Genomic DNA, 13,008 nt, shown 5'->3' with positions numbered 1-13,008 from the left:
GCTCTTCAGCATAATCAAAAACTCACTAGCTTGTGTGCCCATAAATACGCTACTGCATGTTTGTATGTGTGCCTAATTGCCTATCCCTTCCAATCAATCCAGTCTCATCACACTTATCTGATACAGCAAAGCGAGAGTGACCAAATACCAAGTAAATATAAATAAATATAATGTAAATAGATATAAAATTTGTTTGCAGTAGTTATATAAAAAAATCGATGTGTGACCCTTTAATGTTGGTGTAGGCCAGATTTATTACTAAACTCTGCACCGTCTTTACCTGTTGTATGCTGTATAGACCTCCAGATGAAGTAATCAGTCCTGCAGGGGAGGACACCTATCTCACCCATCTGATAGAGATGTCATGCCTGCCTCTGAGTAATAACCCTGAATCCTCATTGTAGCCCTCCATCCACTGTTCCCTGCCTCAGGCCACTTAGATTCTATCAAAACAACCAGCATGGCCATCTCAGTCTTCCACCACCTGCAGTGCCTTTTACCGCCCTTCCTATGAGTGCTGGGGCGCTAATGTAACTAAAACACACACCCACTCAACAACTGCCAACAGGTGGAATGGTTTTCCCTGCAGCACTGAATGTGCTGTTGAGGGGCTAAAAGAAAAAAAAAAAATGTTTCACTTTGGTACTCCAGGATTCTGATTTCAGGTCATCACAGAGAATCGGTGCAACTTTTAAAATTAGTATTAAGTCTTTGAATGGTTGCTTAACCCGGGGAGTTCTTACTGAATGGCAACAGTCACACCCAGCCATCATCCGAAAGCAAAGTGACCCCCCCCCCCCCCCCCCCCCCTCCCCACTGCATCTGCCTTTCCTCCCCCACCCCTTCCATCCCTATTTGACCCAGTGCTGCTTTCATCTTGCTCCTCCGAGTACAAAGTGAATGCTGTGCCACTGCTGGGACCCAGCCAGCTAAGGAAGGAGTCTACCACTCAGACACTGACTACAAACTATAAAATCACCCCCACCCTGCCTCGACTCTCTCACTCTCTTCCTTTTTGCTCTGTCTCTCTCTCCAAGCTCATAAACAGGCCTCCTTCCATTTTGCAGAAAAGACATTTTGCCGTAACTGCTGTGCTGTTGGTTTTCTGGGCTGCAGGATTACTGGTTATATCCAGGCCTTCAGATATACACTGGCAGACCAATGTCCCACTGACCCTCCAAAGCCCGCAATTTAACAGGGTTATTTATGGAGCGAGGAGAACACATCCTCCCTGCCTGCTCCTCTCTGCTTTCATGATGCTGGACAGCCGCAGAGGCCCTTCACACTTGTGCCTCAGCCCTCCCCTACTTGGTGAGCATGGCACTTTCTCTGCGAGTCACAATCCTATTACCCCTCTACAGCCTCGTGGTTGGGCGATAAGAGCAGCTCGGCACCCTGCAAGAGGTGTAGTGCTGAGCCCCCTTTAGCTGCGGTAGGTGGTTTAATCGTGGGAAGAATGCTCTACAGAGCTTTTGCTCTCATCATTTTAGTCAGAATTAGCTTTTGCAAAGAGGTGTGTCTGTTTATTAAAGATGGAATTGGTTGGAAAAAAAATAACCTGAATGTGGCAGTCAAATTATTTGTATCAGAAGAAACACTGAAATAGACATACACATAAAAATAAGGCACAAAATTGACTTGACATCTGTGGACAAAATTGAACTGCATTTGAAATAGCAGAACAAATAACAATGAAATACCATATTGAAGAATGAGAGTTGAATTGAAACCTATTTCACCTCCTGACCAAGCAGCAGCCTCTGGGGTTGAAAAATGAAGTCGGTGTGGAAGTGGCCAAAACTGTAGTTCCTCAACTGGCCATTTGAGGCTGGCTACAAAAGTGACTCAATCCCCATAAAAATTATGCATAATTGAGGCCATGGTTGTTTAGAGTGCCAGGTGGGTTGACTAGCTGCTTGGTGTCTGCCCACTAGCTGTCTGCCTAGCATCACCTCAGCAAGTTTGACTCACTGAACGTGACCTCTCTGCCGTGTTTGTTGTGGAGGATTTTTCATGCAAAGATTGGACAAATGATGTTTACTGTGCTGTTAATTGACTAGGAAGTCTGTGCTCCGTTTTTTTTGAGGTGAGTAAAATTCTAGGGTTATGTTGTTGTTCACACTAATAAGCAGGTATAGGTGTCTGCGCTCACCTTACCATACCTGGCTTCTTAGCTTAGCTCGTTAACTAGCTATTAGCCAGTAAATGAATTAGCCTCAGCTTACCCTTCGAGCAAGACACTGTGACAGCTGTGCTAACGATGCTAGTGGGAGCATATCCGTACCACAGTTATTAAACTGGAATAAACCAAAGTCTCAGATACACATGCCCCAACTCTTTGCCCATTTTTGGATTGGCCAGGAGTTAGGCGGAGTCAGGCACCGCCAAGATGGCGACAGCGGAATCTGAGAATCAAAACGGTTCTTCAGGAACCTACAGGTGATGTCACAGAAGCTATGTTCATCTTCATATACCATCTATACTCCTGGCTCACTGAATTGTAGCAACAGCTGGTACATGCTGCATGTGTCATAAGGCAAAAGAAAATTATACAATACATCCTGAATTCAACATTCACTCGCATAAGCATAAACAGTTTTTGTACCCCCAACACAGAAACACAATCATCTGACCCAAAATGTGATATTCATCCATGGCATACCTTATATTTATGCAAATAGCAACAATTTCTGTGCTGTGCTTTGAAAAATACAGTCGACCACAGTATATCTCCCTGTGTGCTTGCCTCTGCTGTGCGCTACCAGGGGCTGTGACACTGTTAGATATATTAAAAGCAGACAGCCTATCTCGTCCTCCTCTCACCACCTGAAAGGAAATGAATGTCACCTCATTGAAATTGGCTCTCTTTCATTGCAGAGGAGTAATATTATTTCAGATGTGTATTTGCTATTTGGGGCTGCCTTTTCTTTCCCCCATTTGAAAATGCACTGAACACCACTGGCCTTTGATTACCCTTAGGTCTCTTAATGCACAGATGCATTTGATGTTGCAGACTATATTCTGTGCACGCCTCATGTAAAGTGTGCACATTTCATTTGCGACCATGCGTCCAAGCTTCATGTAAAGCTGCTTGTGTGTCAGCTGACAGGATGTTTCGTTGTAACATGTGTAAGAGTGAGTGAGCTGACAGTGCTCTTAACCCTTTCATCAAAGGCCCAGCTTTCCTCTGAACCCACTCCTCACTCAGGCCTTTATGTGAGCATCAAACCCTGTTCAGCCCTGTACAGTACGCCTAATTATGCTGAGGCCAGCATGAGAAGTATACATAGCCTCCACTGTACGACTCTATCCCTGTCAGAGCAAGAAAGAGGGAATAGGAGAAAAGGGGCGGATAATTAGGAATCTGGTCCGTTTTCCTTTTCCACTTTTCACTCCTCTCCTTCTCACCCTGCTTCATCTGCATGTTTCAGAAGGCTTCTCCAATTACGGAGGCAGTGCCCCCAACTGCTTCTACATCCGCCACCAGCAGGCAAAGTAGGAGGGTGTGTGAGGGGATGAGAAAATGGAAGCATTCGGAGAACAGTGTGAGTTTGAATTAATGGTTTAAATTAGCAGTTCTACGGGGTAGTTTTAAATTGAAGGTGGGGGATATCTACATTGTAGTTTCTGCTATATATACTTTACAGTGACAGTAGGAGAACTTACTTTTATTTACCCTTGTCCCCAGTGCCAGCCTGATGCACATGGATAAACGTGTGCTGCAGCAGATATTTCCCTGCGGGGACCTCTCACATGCACTATGCTCCTTTAAAATGGTAGTGTGATGTCAGCTAAGGCAGGATACTGCGTGAATCAGTATCCTTCAGGGGAAATATAGATGTCATACATTCTTGTAGGATTTACACTTCTCTGTATGAGTCATTGACTACCTCATGGATTATCAGTCATTAGTGAGGACAGCGGCCTTTAAATGGCAAAGCAGGAAGATCATTCTTATTGAATCATTAATACTAGCCGTACCAGTTAGCAGTACTGTCACTTCTGGATGAGGTAAGCAGTTCAAAATGATCGACTGTGTGTTTTTGTGCTGAATGAGAGAGTATGAAAAGTTGTACCACGGTCATTTTAAAACCAAGACTTTTAAGAACAAAAAAATTGATTGCTATTATAATATATTTTCAGGCCTGACTTCTTCATTATTTCCCAGCTTGCACAGCTTGCATGGGAGCGCTAGATGACTGTGGCCTCTCCATGGCTGCTGTGTGAAACCCTTTTACTGTGCTCGAACAGTTTTAAAAGTCAATTATGGCACTCTATTAGTCCCAACTGCTTAAAATATCAGCTTTAAAGGAAAAGGGCTATGTGGTGGAAAAGTGAGGTGTGCTTGGCTTAATAGTAATAATGTACCCAGAGCAAGAATTATAGAACACTACATTTGTGACAGTAACTACAGGAATTATCTTACCTTTTCACCTGGAAAGGTATTGAATGAATGCCTTTTTTCCTTCATCTGCTTCAGCTACTTTTACGCCAGGTCTGGAGTCATTGTTTCTTCTTTTCAGTTGCCATTAGTTCCCCCTTAAAATAGCAGACGGCAGCAAAATCCTCTGTAGCTAATCTCCTTCCTAGTTGGTCAGATCAGCCCCTTCCTCACTCCACCGCTCACTTTCAGCAGAGATTAGGATGTATGAATTTATTGGGGCTGGCTGTGGCTATAGTTGTATAAAATGAACACATGTGAGCCTTGTATCAAATCAGTGTGCTACGCATCCACGGACACGCTATCACCTTATATTTCTGTTGACCCCATAATTCTCAGTTGTCCATGATTTATCACTGAGAATTGCTTCGGAGTCCCCTCCACTGCTCTGCATTCATACACAGAAACCATCGAGAGGCATGTCATAGCTCCTTATGAATAAAAATTGATAACATTATGGGAGTTTCATTTCAACCATGTAATATTGCTGTCGTTTCTGCTTTCTCTGAGCCTAGTGTATGCCAAACCAGAGAAATATCCCCCAGATCCCATGAGAGAAATTTCATTCTCACATGGCCCGTAAGTCCTGCAACATCCTCAGAATATGAAATCTGCCAGCAGGAACGGATGGAAACAAAATTGCCACTGGGTATAATAGGCATCCCTATTAAAAACATACTGCGGTCATGGGCGGAGTTAGTGCGGTTACAAGGTCACAGTTAGGGCCAACCTAATTTACTCGGGCCAGCAATGTTGCCTTGAAATGATCTAGCGTACTTACCTAGCAGTATTGTGAGAGGAAGCCTCTCCTCTATTACATGAGTATCATAGCATTCCTAATTACTAAATGACCTCTGTGAAACCAGTATGGAAAGCGCCCTTCCAGACATTTGAGCCTTTCAGCCAAACAGATTGACAGAGTGACGCCAGCATGTGCAGAAAAAACAAACAGGAAAAGACAGAGAGAGGGTTAGTTTTAGACAACACAACACACAACAGATTAACAGCGCACCATATTAACCTTCAGGTGCATCTAATTGTTGGGAAATTGAATGCAGCTCTCAGTGAGGGTAGCGATCAATATATTGAGCTGGCCTGGCTTACAACCTCTAATCCTGCAAATCTTCTTGAGGTCCTGAAGTGCTGTATTGAATATCTGAATGACTCGTATAGCACTGCTTAACCATAATTTATGTAATGCATCTGCCTGTGTCCACATTCATTTCACAAGTGCCCAGTGATTTCTCCAGATCAGTCGACCTTTCTCCCATCAAGATATATTTAGCTGCAGTGCCCACTGAAGCCTTGGCATAAAAACTTTCAGCCTGTGTTACTTTATCTGCTGCTTGCCAAGACTATTGTTTCCAGGGTGTCTCTGATCTGTTCAGACCTTATCAGGGATTAGTTTGATCTAAATAGTGATGATACACAGCTGCAGATAGAGAAACATCTAAAGCTATTGATCACAGCTGGTTCAGCCACAGACAAATCCAATATGGCACAGAGAAAGTGGATACCTCCTTTATCAAGAGCTGAGCGAAGCCGGCACATATGCTCTACCTCCCACAGCCCTAATGTTTATCATAAAAACAAACAGCCTCTTCTCTTTGTTTAGAAGTTGTGATACTGCATGTGCTGGTTTCAGAGGGAATAACAAATCTACATTGTCTTGCTTTGTCTTGATACATTTTTCAAGTGCAAATCTGTTATTCTGAAATTTCTATTTCAAATTTATAGTTATTCAGAAAAAAACCCACACATTTTGTGTCTGAGCTTTTTAATCCACTGAGTGTAGTCATTTGAGCAAGGTGAGGCTGTCCTGAAACCTCCTGTCTGTGCCTTCAATCACAGGTTACTGTGCCACTTGTCATCTGCAGTCAGACCTGTTATTGAGAGGCTTCCCTCAGGCCGCCTCTTTGTCTTTAGCGGCTCGATTAAATTAGAGTGACACCTGGCATGGATCCTCAGCTGTAATGGCTCTTCTTCTCATCCCATCCCTTTTATCAGCATAATAGACCTCTGATTAAATATTACAAACCTACATCTCCTCCTGTGTGCTTCACTGAACTGTGTGTGTGGTCGAAGAGAAACAAGTCATTGGTTCATGAGACTTTAATGATATAGCAATTTAAAAGGATGTATTCAAATGGGAATTATAACATCAGGAAATAGCAGACTATCTGTAATCCTCACATATTGTAGTCATTGGAAAAATTACTTTTGAAATCACACAAGCACTCTAATCATATTAAATGTATGGTTAGTGGCTCGTGCACACTTTGTCATGTTGAGATGGTGGTGGGAGGTGATATTTTTAACCTCTCCAAGGCAATGGCAGTGTTTGCTTCTGTTCCTGGAAACTAGAGGACTGTGTTGGAAAGACAACCTTCTTGTGGCGGTTTACGGTTGCACATTGGTATATATAATGCTTTTTATGCACCTTTTGTTATGCAAAAGAGGCATGATGAAAAGAATTTCATCATTGAGAAATGGAATTCCAGCTTCTCCTCCTCTTCCCCACGGTCATGAGTGTTGCTGGAGGTGTAGCTCTGCACACTGCCGGAAAATCCCCTCCACTCCAATCTTGTTGAGCTCTGACGTACTTGGCCTTTTGATATTTTATGTGCCTCTTCGATGCAGTAGAGGGACGGGCAGGGAGATGCTAATTTTCCTAGTACAGTGAATACAGAGTACTGTGGTTGTGTAAGTGAGAGAAGAAACTACAGGATGTGCCTTTTCAATGAACCCACAGTTGGTACTTTAATGATAGATATTAATTATTCACATAGTATCTTGCTTATTGTACCAGTGCACATTTCCTGACCTTGCAAATTTTGAGCATATTTAACTACTTTCTATTGTTCCACCTTTATTCATGAATATTAATTCTGCAAGAATTGCAAATAGTTGTATTTTAGTAGTGGCTGCTTGCAAATGTTCTTGCTCTGTTCGCTTTAGTGCTGCCTTGGGTGACAACATAATGATTGATAGCTAAGGAAAATATGTTGGAATAGGATGCACGATTGGTTGGTTGATATTAAATCTCTCTCTTGGAGCCTTCTTGCCTTGGGGTGGTCAAGATCTTCCACAGCACAAGTTATCTGTCAGAGAATCCCAAGGATTCATCCTGTTCTCTGTGTATTGCTCTCAAGCACACATAAACTGTTCAACAGTAACAAATTAATCCTATTGAAATTAAAAGCTAAAATATGTCAGCAGCAAATATATCAATCCAAGATTTGATTATAGTCAAGGTTTGAAATATATCACAACAAAGAAAATAAAGCTAATTTTGACTATATTATTTTACCTTTCGTCTCACCACTATTATCTACTAGATATACATGACAGCGTCATGGGTTCAGTGGAAATGCCACTGAAATGACATCTGCCCACACATTGCCACTCACGTAATCATGTGGTGTTGTTCATCCTTTATGAAACCATATGAACCATATGAAAAAACATATGAAGCGTCTATTCCACCTCCCCTGCATGTATGACTGCCTGCCAGTATAAACACATATTACTCACAGTCAAACAGCCAGCAGGTTTTTTTTAGGAGGATGAGCGCCTGACATTTTTTATCTATCATTTACACATAATTTCATTATTTACATAAAGCCTACAGTACAGGCAGCTGCATTTATCAGAGCTGTCACCTGGATTTTTTCTGTACAAAGCATGTTTTAATATGCTGGGTTAGAGCTTGACTGCATGCACAGGAATTCAAGTCATACCGAGAAAACTTCCACAAAACACAGCCCTTTTATTCATCTCATGTCCTGTGATTATTTCCAGCAGCTCAGAGCGAGAAAAGCTTTGGTATCTCAAAGGGAAGTGAAAATAAGGGGAAGGTAAGGCACAGTAAAGCTCAAATTGAGGCCATTATTGAGGGCAGTGAGGGAATAGTGTGTGGCTTGCCTCAAAAAAAAGCATAGGTAGAAAGAGTTTTAGTTAGGTCAGATAGCAGCTGCTATAAATCTCTGAAATGATCTAAAGGCACAGAACATTGAATTCCCACCCTCACCTGCCAATTACACAAGCTATCTGTCTTCTCCTTAATTGTGCAATCATAAAGAGTGCAATCATTTGACGTTACTGAGCATTTAAACCCTGACTGGTATTTCCCTTTATCTGATTCAACATAAAGAAATAGCTTCTGACATTTCGAAACAACTTTCATACTGGTTTTCTTTCTGACAGTTGAGGCATCTGTGGCTAATTAACTGCGTTAATGGTAAGATGGGAAAAGATTCTTTGCACCGCCAACATCAGATTCATCATCAGCTTGACAATTAGGCCCAGATCGTGCAGCTGTGGGGATGTTGATGCAGACAGATTGTGGAACTGTGGAGCTGCAGGTGTAGTATTCTCCATCCCTCTTTGATTGAACATAGAGTTGCTGCTTCAAAGTTATAATGAACTGTGTGACACTAGTTCTTACTGTACGCTTTTGGACTGAATTGCCTTGGTAATCCCTTTTTGAACGTTGCTAATTGTGTGGACTTTTAGACACAGTAACTGGTTTTCACTGTGGTAAGCAGGACATAAAAAGGGTAGAGGAACAGGAGACAGCGCTCCACTTCTTAAATTAGGCCAGAAAAGCAGGCTCGTAGGGCTCAGTTGGATTTCAAAGAAAGTCAGGCGCAGTATCATTGCTATAGATGTTATTATACCCCTTGCAATAATTTAGACAGAAATTGCCAGTGTAGGAAAATGTTTGGTCACTTAAAGGTTAAATAGAGAGAAAACAGGCATTCAGCAAATAAAATTCACTCTTGTGGATGTGTGTTCAGGGACAGGAAATGTATTCCTGTAGCATTGTTAAATTGTGCTGACTCTCAGTCTAGTTGATATTTCTGATTTGTTTGACAAAAGAAATACCTTGTTGCCAGTATAATGCCTCTGTTGATTACCCTGCTGCCATGTGATAAGATCCTAAAGCAGATAATCACTGAATATGAAAAATGGCACAGTTAAACCATTATTCTGGCAATAACCATATAGTACATTTCTATTCACATTTGCCCAAATGCAAACCATGAATGCAATCATTTTAGATCTACCACATCACATTTTCTTTGTGTTTAAAGGAAACAATTGAGCTGAGAAGCCACAGATTTCGTGTGTTGGAGCTCTGAATGAATGGACCTAGACTCCTGTGCCTCTCTGTTCTCTTTCTCCAACTCCCTATCATCTCTGTCACATATTAAAACACATTAGTCCCATACAGCTCACAGAGAGAGGGAGGGAGAGAGAGAGAGAGAGAGAGAGAGAGAGAGAGAGAGAGAGAGAAGGAGCATGTGTACAAATGAATCAGTGCTGTTTGTTGTACTGTTTCGGGCTTGAGCTGTTTCAAGTAGCATATTTGAGAGAGAGCCGCAGATCATGTTTAGTAAGCTCTCTCTCATTATATCAGACCCTGGGGAGAGAAGGGACCTCTCACTCCATACTATCAAAGCCATGGAGCTGCCTTAGAGGACATGCTTCAGTATGAATAGAGGCTTTAGAGTATATACAAAAAGTAGCATGCTCAGCCCTCATCACCTCTCTCAGTGGGAAGCTGCCAACATTCAAGGTTTTGATCAAGCCTTGCTGTAATGGCTGCGGGTGACAGGTATACGAGACCATAGTTGTGGGAATAAATAGCTTGATTAGCATAATGCATCACCATCAAATTCAGTTTTCAGAGTGTGTGAAAGAACTAGTTTTTGCCCGAGTGCAGCATTCATATACCTCCTGGGATTGTATTTCATAGGACAAAAACACAATTATGTAAACAGGGTATTTACCTGTGCACCGTAGGAAGGTAATATAATTTACTTCCACTGTGTGCCTGATACTCTGTCACTGGTTGTCTGTGTTTTGGCTGCTTTGAATAGGCTCTGCAGCATCCATTGTCCACCAAAAGCGTATTTCCTCTCTTTTCAGCAATCATAATTCACCTGATACTCGGAGCGCTTACCTCCAGAAATCCCAGCCATATTGATCCATCTGGAGCCGAGCAACATCGCTATAAACAGGCTAATCTAACATAAAAGCTGGCCTCTCTATGCCCCAGACTGTTGAAACGATTTAGTTCTGCCTGGTAGCAATGAATAAATAAATAGATAAATGAGACGCACAATTGCAGGCTTGATCCTGCAAAGCATCCCAACCGCATGCGGCTGGAGGCAACAGCTCAGAGTTAGGAGATTACTTGAAATAATACCCTTTACATTTTGCAGGTCTTTAGTGCCACAGGGTTCGGAATGGGGATGACGGAGAAGGGTGGGGGGCTATTATCAGTCAAACTCCTGTCTTCTCCTCGCCTCCACCTGAACCTTGCGTCTGAACTTTTGCCATACTCACATGTGATTAATTGCTATTTTGGCTGTCCAATAATAATCTGTGGGGTAATTATCAAGGGAATGACTGTATCACCTGAATGTAAGTCAGGCCAGACTTGCCACTTACCTCTGCCTCCCCCTTTCCATTCTCCTCTCACCTCCTGCTTTGTCTGTGCTTGACTGGTTGCCGGTAGGCTGAGGTTACTGCCGTAAGAGTAGTGGGGGGGCTCAGGCACCCTTACATCTGTCTGGATTACAGCAATTCATTTTAACCTTCAGCAGCCCTTGCCAGATGCTCTCATAACACTTACTGGACAGTTTTGCACTCAGAATGCACCAGTACAGTGTGCAACATAACCTGTGCTCTCACTATTGTTGAGAAACATGTAAACCTTTAGAGAAAACATATGGTTTAAGGGGAGGTAGGAGAAAAAGGGCTCTGGGATTTCCTTTGAGATTTGTTGAATTAAAAAACATATTTTTTAAATTATTTCCTTTGATGAATTCTTTAAACCCACAGCTGTTTCCCTCCTCTCTTTGGCCATTATTAATTCATTGACATTTTGCTTGGATGGAAATGATCAGGATGTTGAGGAGTGGGTATGTGATTGCCTGCAGTGAGTAGACTGGTGTTTAATATGTTAAAAAAAACAGAATGAGGTTCCTCTCACCGTTTTCTTTCCCCTTGTAGTTGTAAACTGTGGTGTTTTTCAGTTGCGTGGATTTAGGAGACATTTCTATCTCTTTTAACCCGGCACCACATTAATATGGGAAGTAGTCAGTGGTGTGAGTGTTTGTGCAGTATGTTAACCGTAGAGTAAAGAAACAACACCTTCCCTCTTAGATACAAAGACCTTTTGGCTCACAGACTTATCTGCACTTCATCAATCAATCTTGAAGCATTAAGCATGTTGATCAGTGGTAATCCACAGTCCTCCCTCAAGTCAGACTGAATCTTTTCATCCTTAATTCTTATTGAACAGTAATTAAAACCTCAATGCGATTCTCCTGCACAATATGTGCCCAGTCTGACTCAGTATCCTCCAACTCTGTTTTCCCCTTTTCCCTTCCAAGACTAAACCATATGTTTATTCCAGAGTTTGTCTGTCAATTCACAGCTGCCTTTATGATTATGAATATTACATGTAATTTCCTATATTCTCAGATAAACAGATGTAAGACTGTAAACATTTTGAATTATATATTAACATTTCAGTGGTAAAATCAGCAGGGTGCCAGCACTGTATATGTGAACTAGCAATCCTAAAAATTGCAGGAGATATTTATCATTTACATTTAGTATTTGGATGACTTCCTCATTAGTAATACATGGCTTCTCTTTATGTTTCCGTCTCTGACAAACGAATCATAATTTAGATGCTTCATCATGCGTTTTATTCCCAGCCTAGTAGAATTTAATTGCATTTAATTTATTCAATGTAAATGGTTTCCCTCTGTAATTTGTCACTGCTCGTAAAATAAAAAATACAATGTTTTCATTAAGTATAGCCTCATCGCATAATGGGTCAATGATAGATTTATATCTTAGAGGGTTTTGGAAGACGACTACTACTTTTCAATAACAAGTAATCAGAGCTTCCAGCTCATCTGCCGATTGAAGTCTTGGTATTGATTCAACAGTGTTTTTTGGTAATGTGCTCCATGAAGAACAGAGCTGTTCCCGCCATGGTTCTGGCAGTGAGCTCATAGCCTCTGGCAGTACTCCTGCTTTTTGAACTGACTGTAACCAAAAAAACACAAAATAAAAAAAATGTCAGGTCAACAGACGTGAGTAGGATTTGTTCATGAAGAAAAAAATGAGGGAAAGTGTGTCCTTCTTTTATGTATCACCGTATTGGAGCTCTAACTGCGTCGTAATTTTGCTGCCATAGATCAGTTACATTTGCAAAATGAAAACGTGTGAGTGTGTGTCTGCGGAGAGCAGGCCTGCTTCTGACTCCTGGCACATTCTAGTCCCCTGCTGCCTCCAGTGCAATTAATGATCTTGCTTACAACATTAGCGCCACAATCATGAAAAATCGCGCTGAAGTACCAAGTCCCCCAACATATTGAGTTCAATTCATCAAGAGCTTCATGCTCATTGGAGATGTCAAACTTGGTCTCAACATTATTGAGTGCTTTGGTAATCAAGTACCTGCCATAAGCTCCCAGGAGTGATTATCTTTCTGAACGTACAGTTCACGAAGAGTAAATGACTCCTCTTGTTTTTGAGTT

General features: G+C 41.8%; 1 long non-coding RNA gene across 7 annotated transcripts in view; it reads left to right on the top strand.

Moving 5' to 3' along the window:
- LOC139623167 (uncharacterized) overlaps positions 1 to 13,008 on the top strand; it is a 166,825-nt gene that overhangs the window by 39,646 nt on the left and 114,171 nt on the right. The gene's annotated exons all lie outside the window — the stretch shown is intronic.

The sequence above is a fragment of the Trachinotus anak genome, unplaced genomic scaffold (assembly GCF_046630095.1).
Source record: "Trachinotus anak isolate AG129_WGS33_773 ecotype Australia unplaced genomic scaffold, CSIRO_AGI_Tana_v1 ptg000007l, whole genome shotgun sequence".
NCBI classification, from domain to species: Eukaryota; Metazoa; Chordata; class Actinopteri; order Carangiformes; family Carangidae; genus Trachinotus; species Trachinotus anak.
This window is presented reverse-complemented; position numbering and strand designations above follow the sequence as displayed.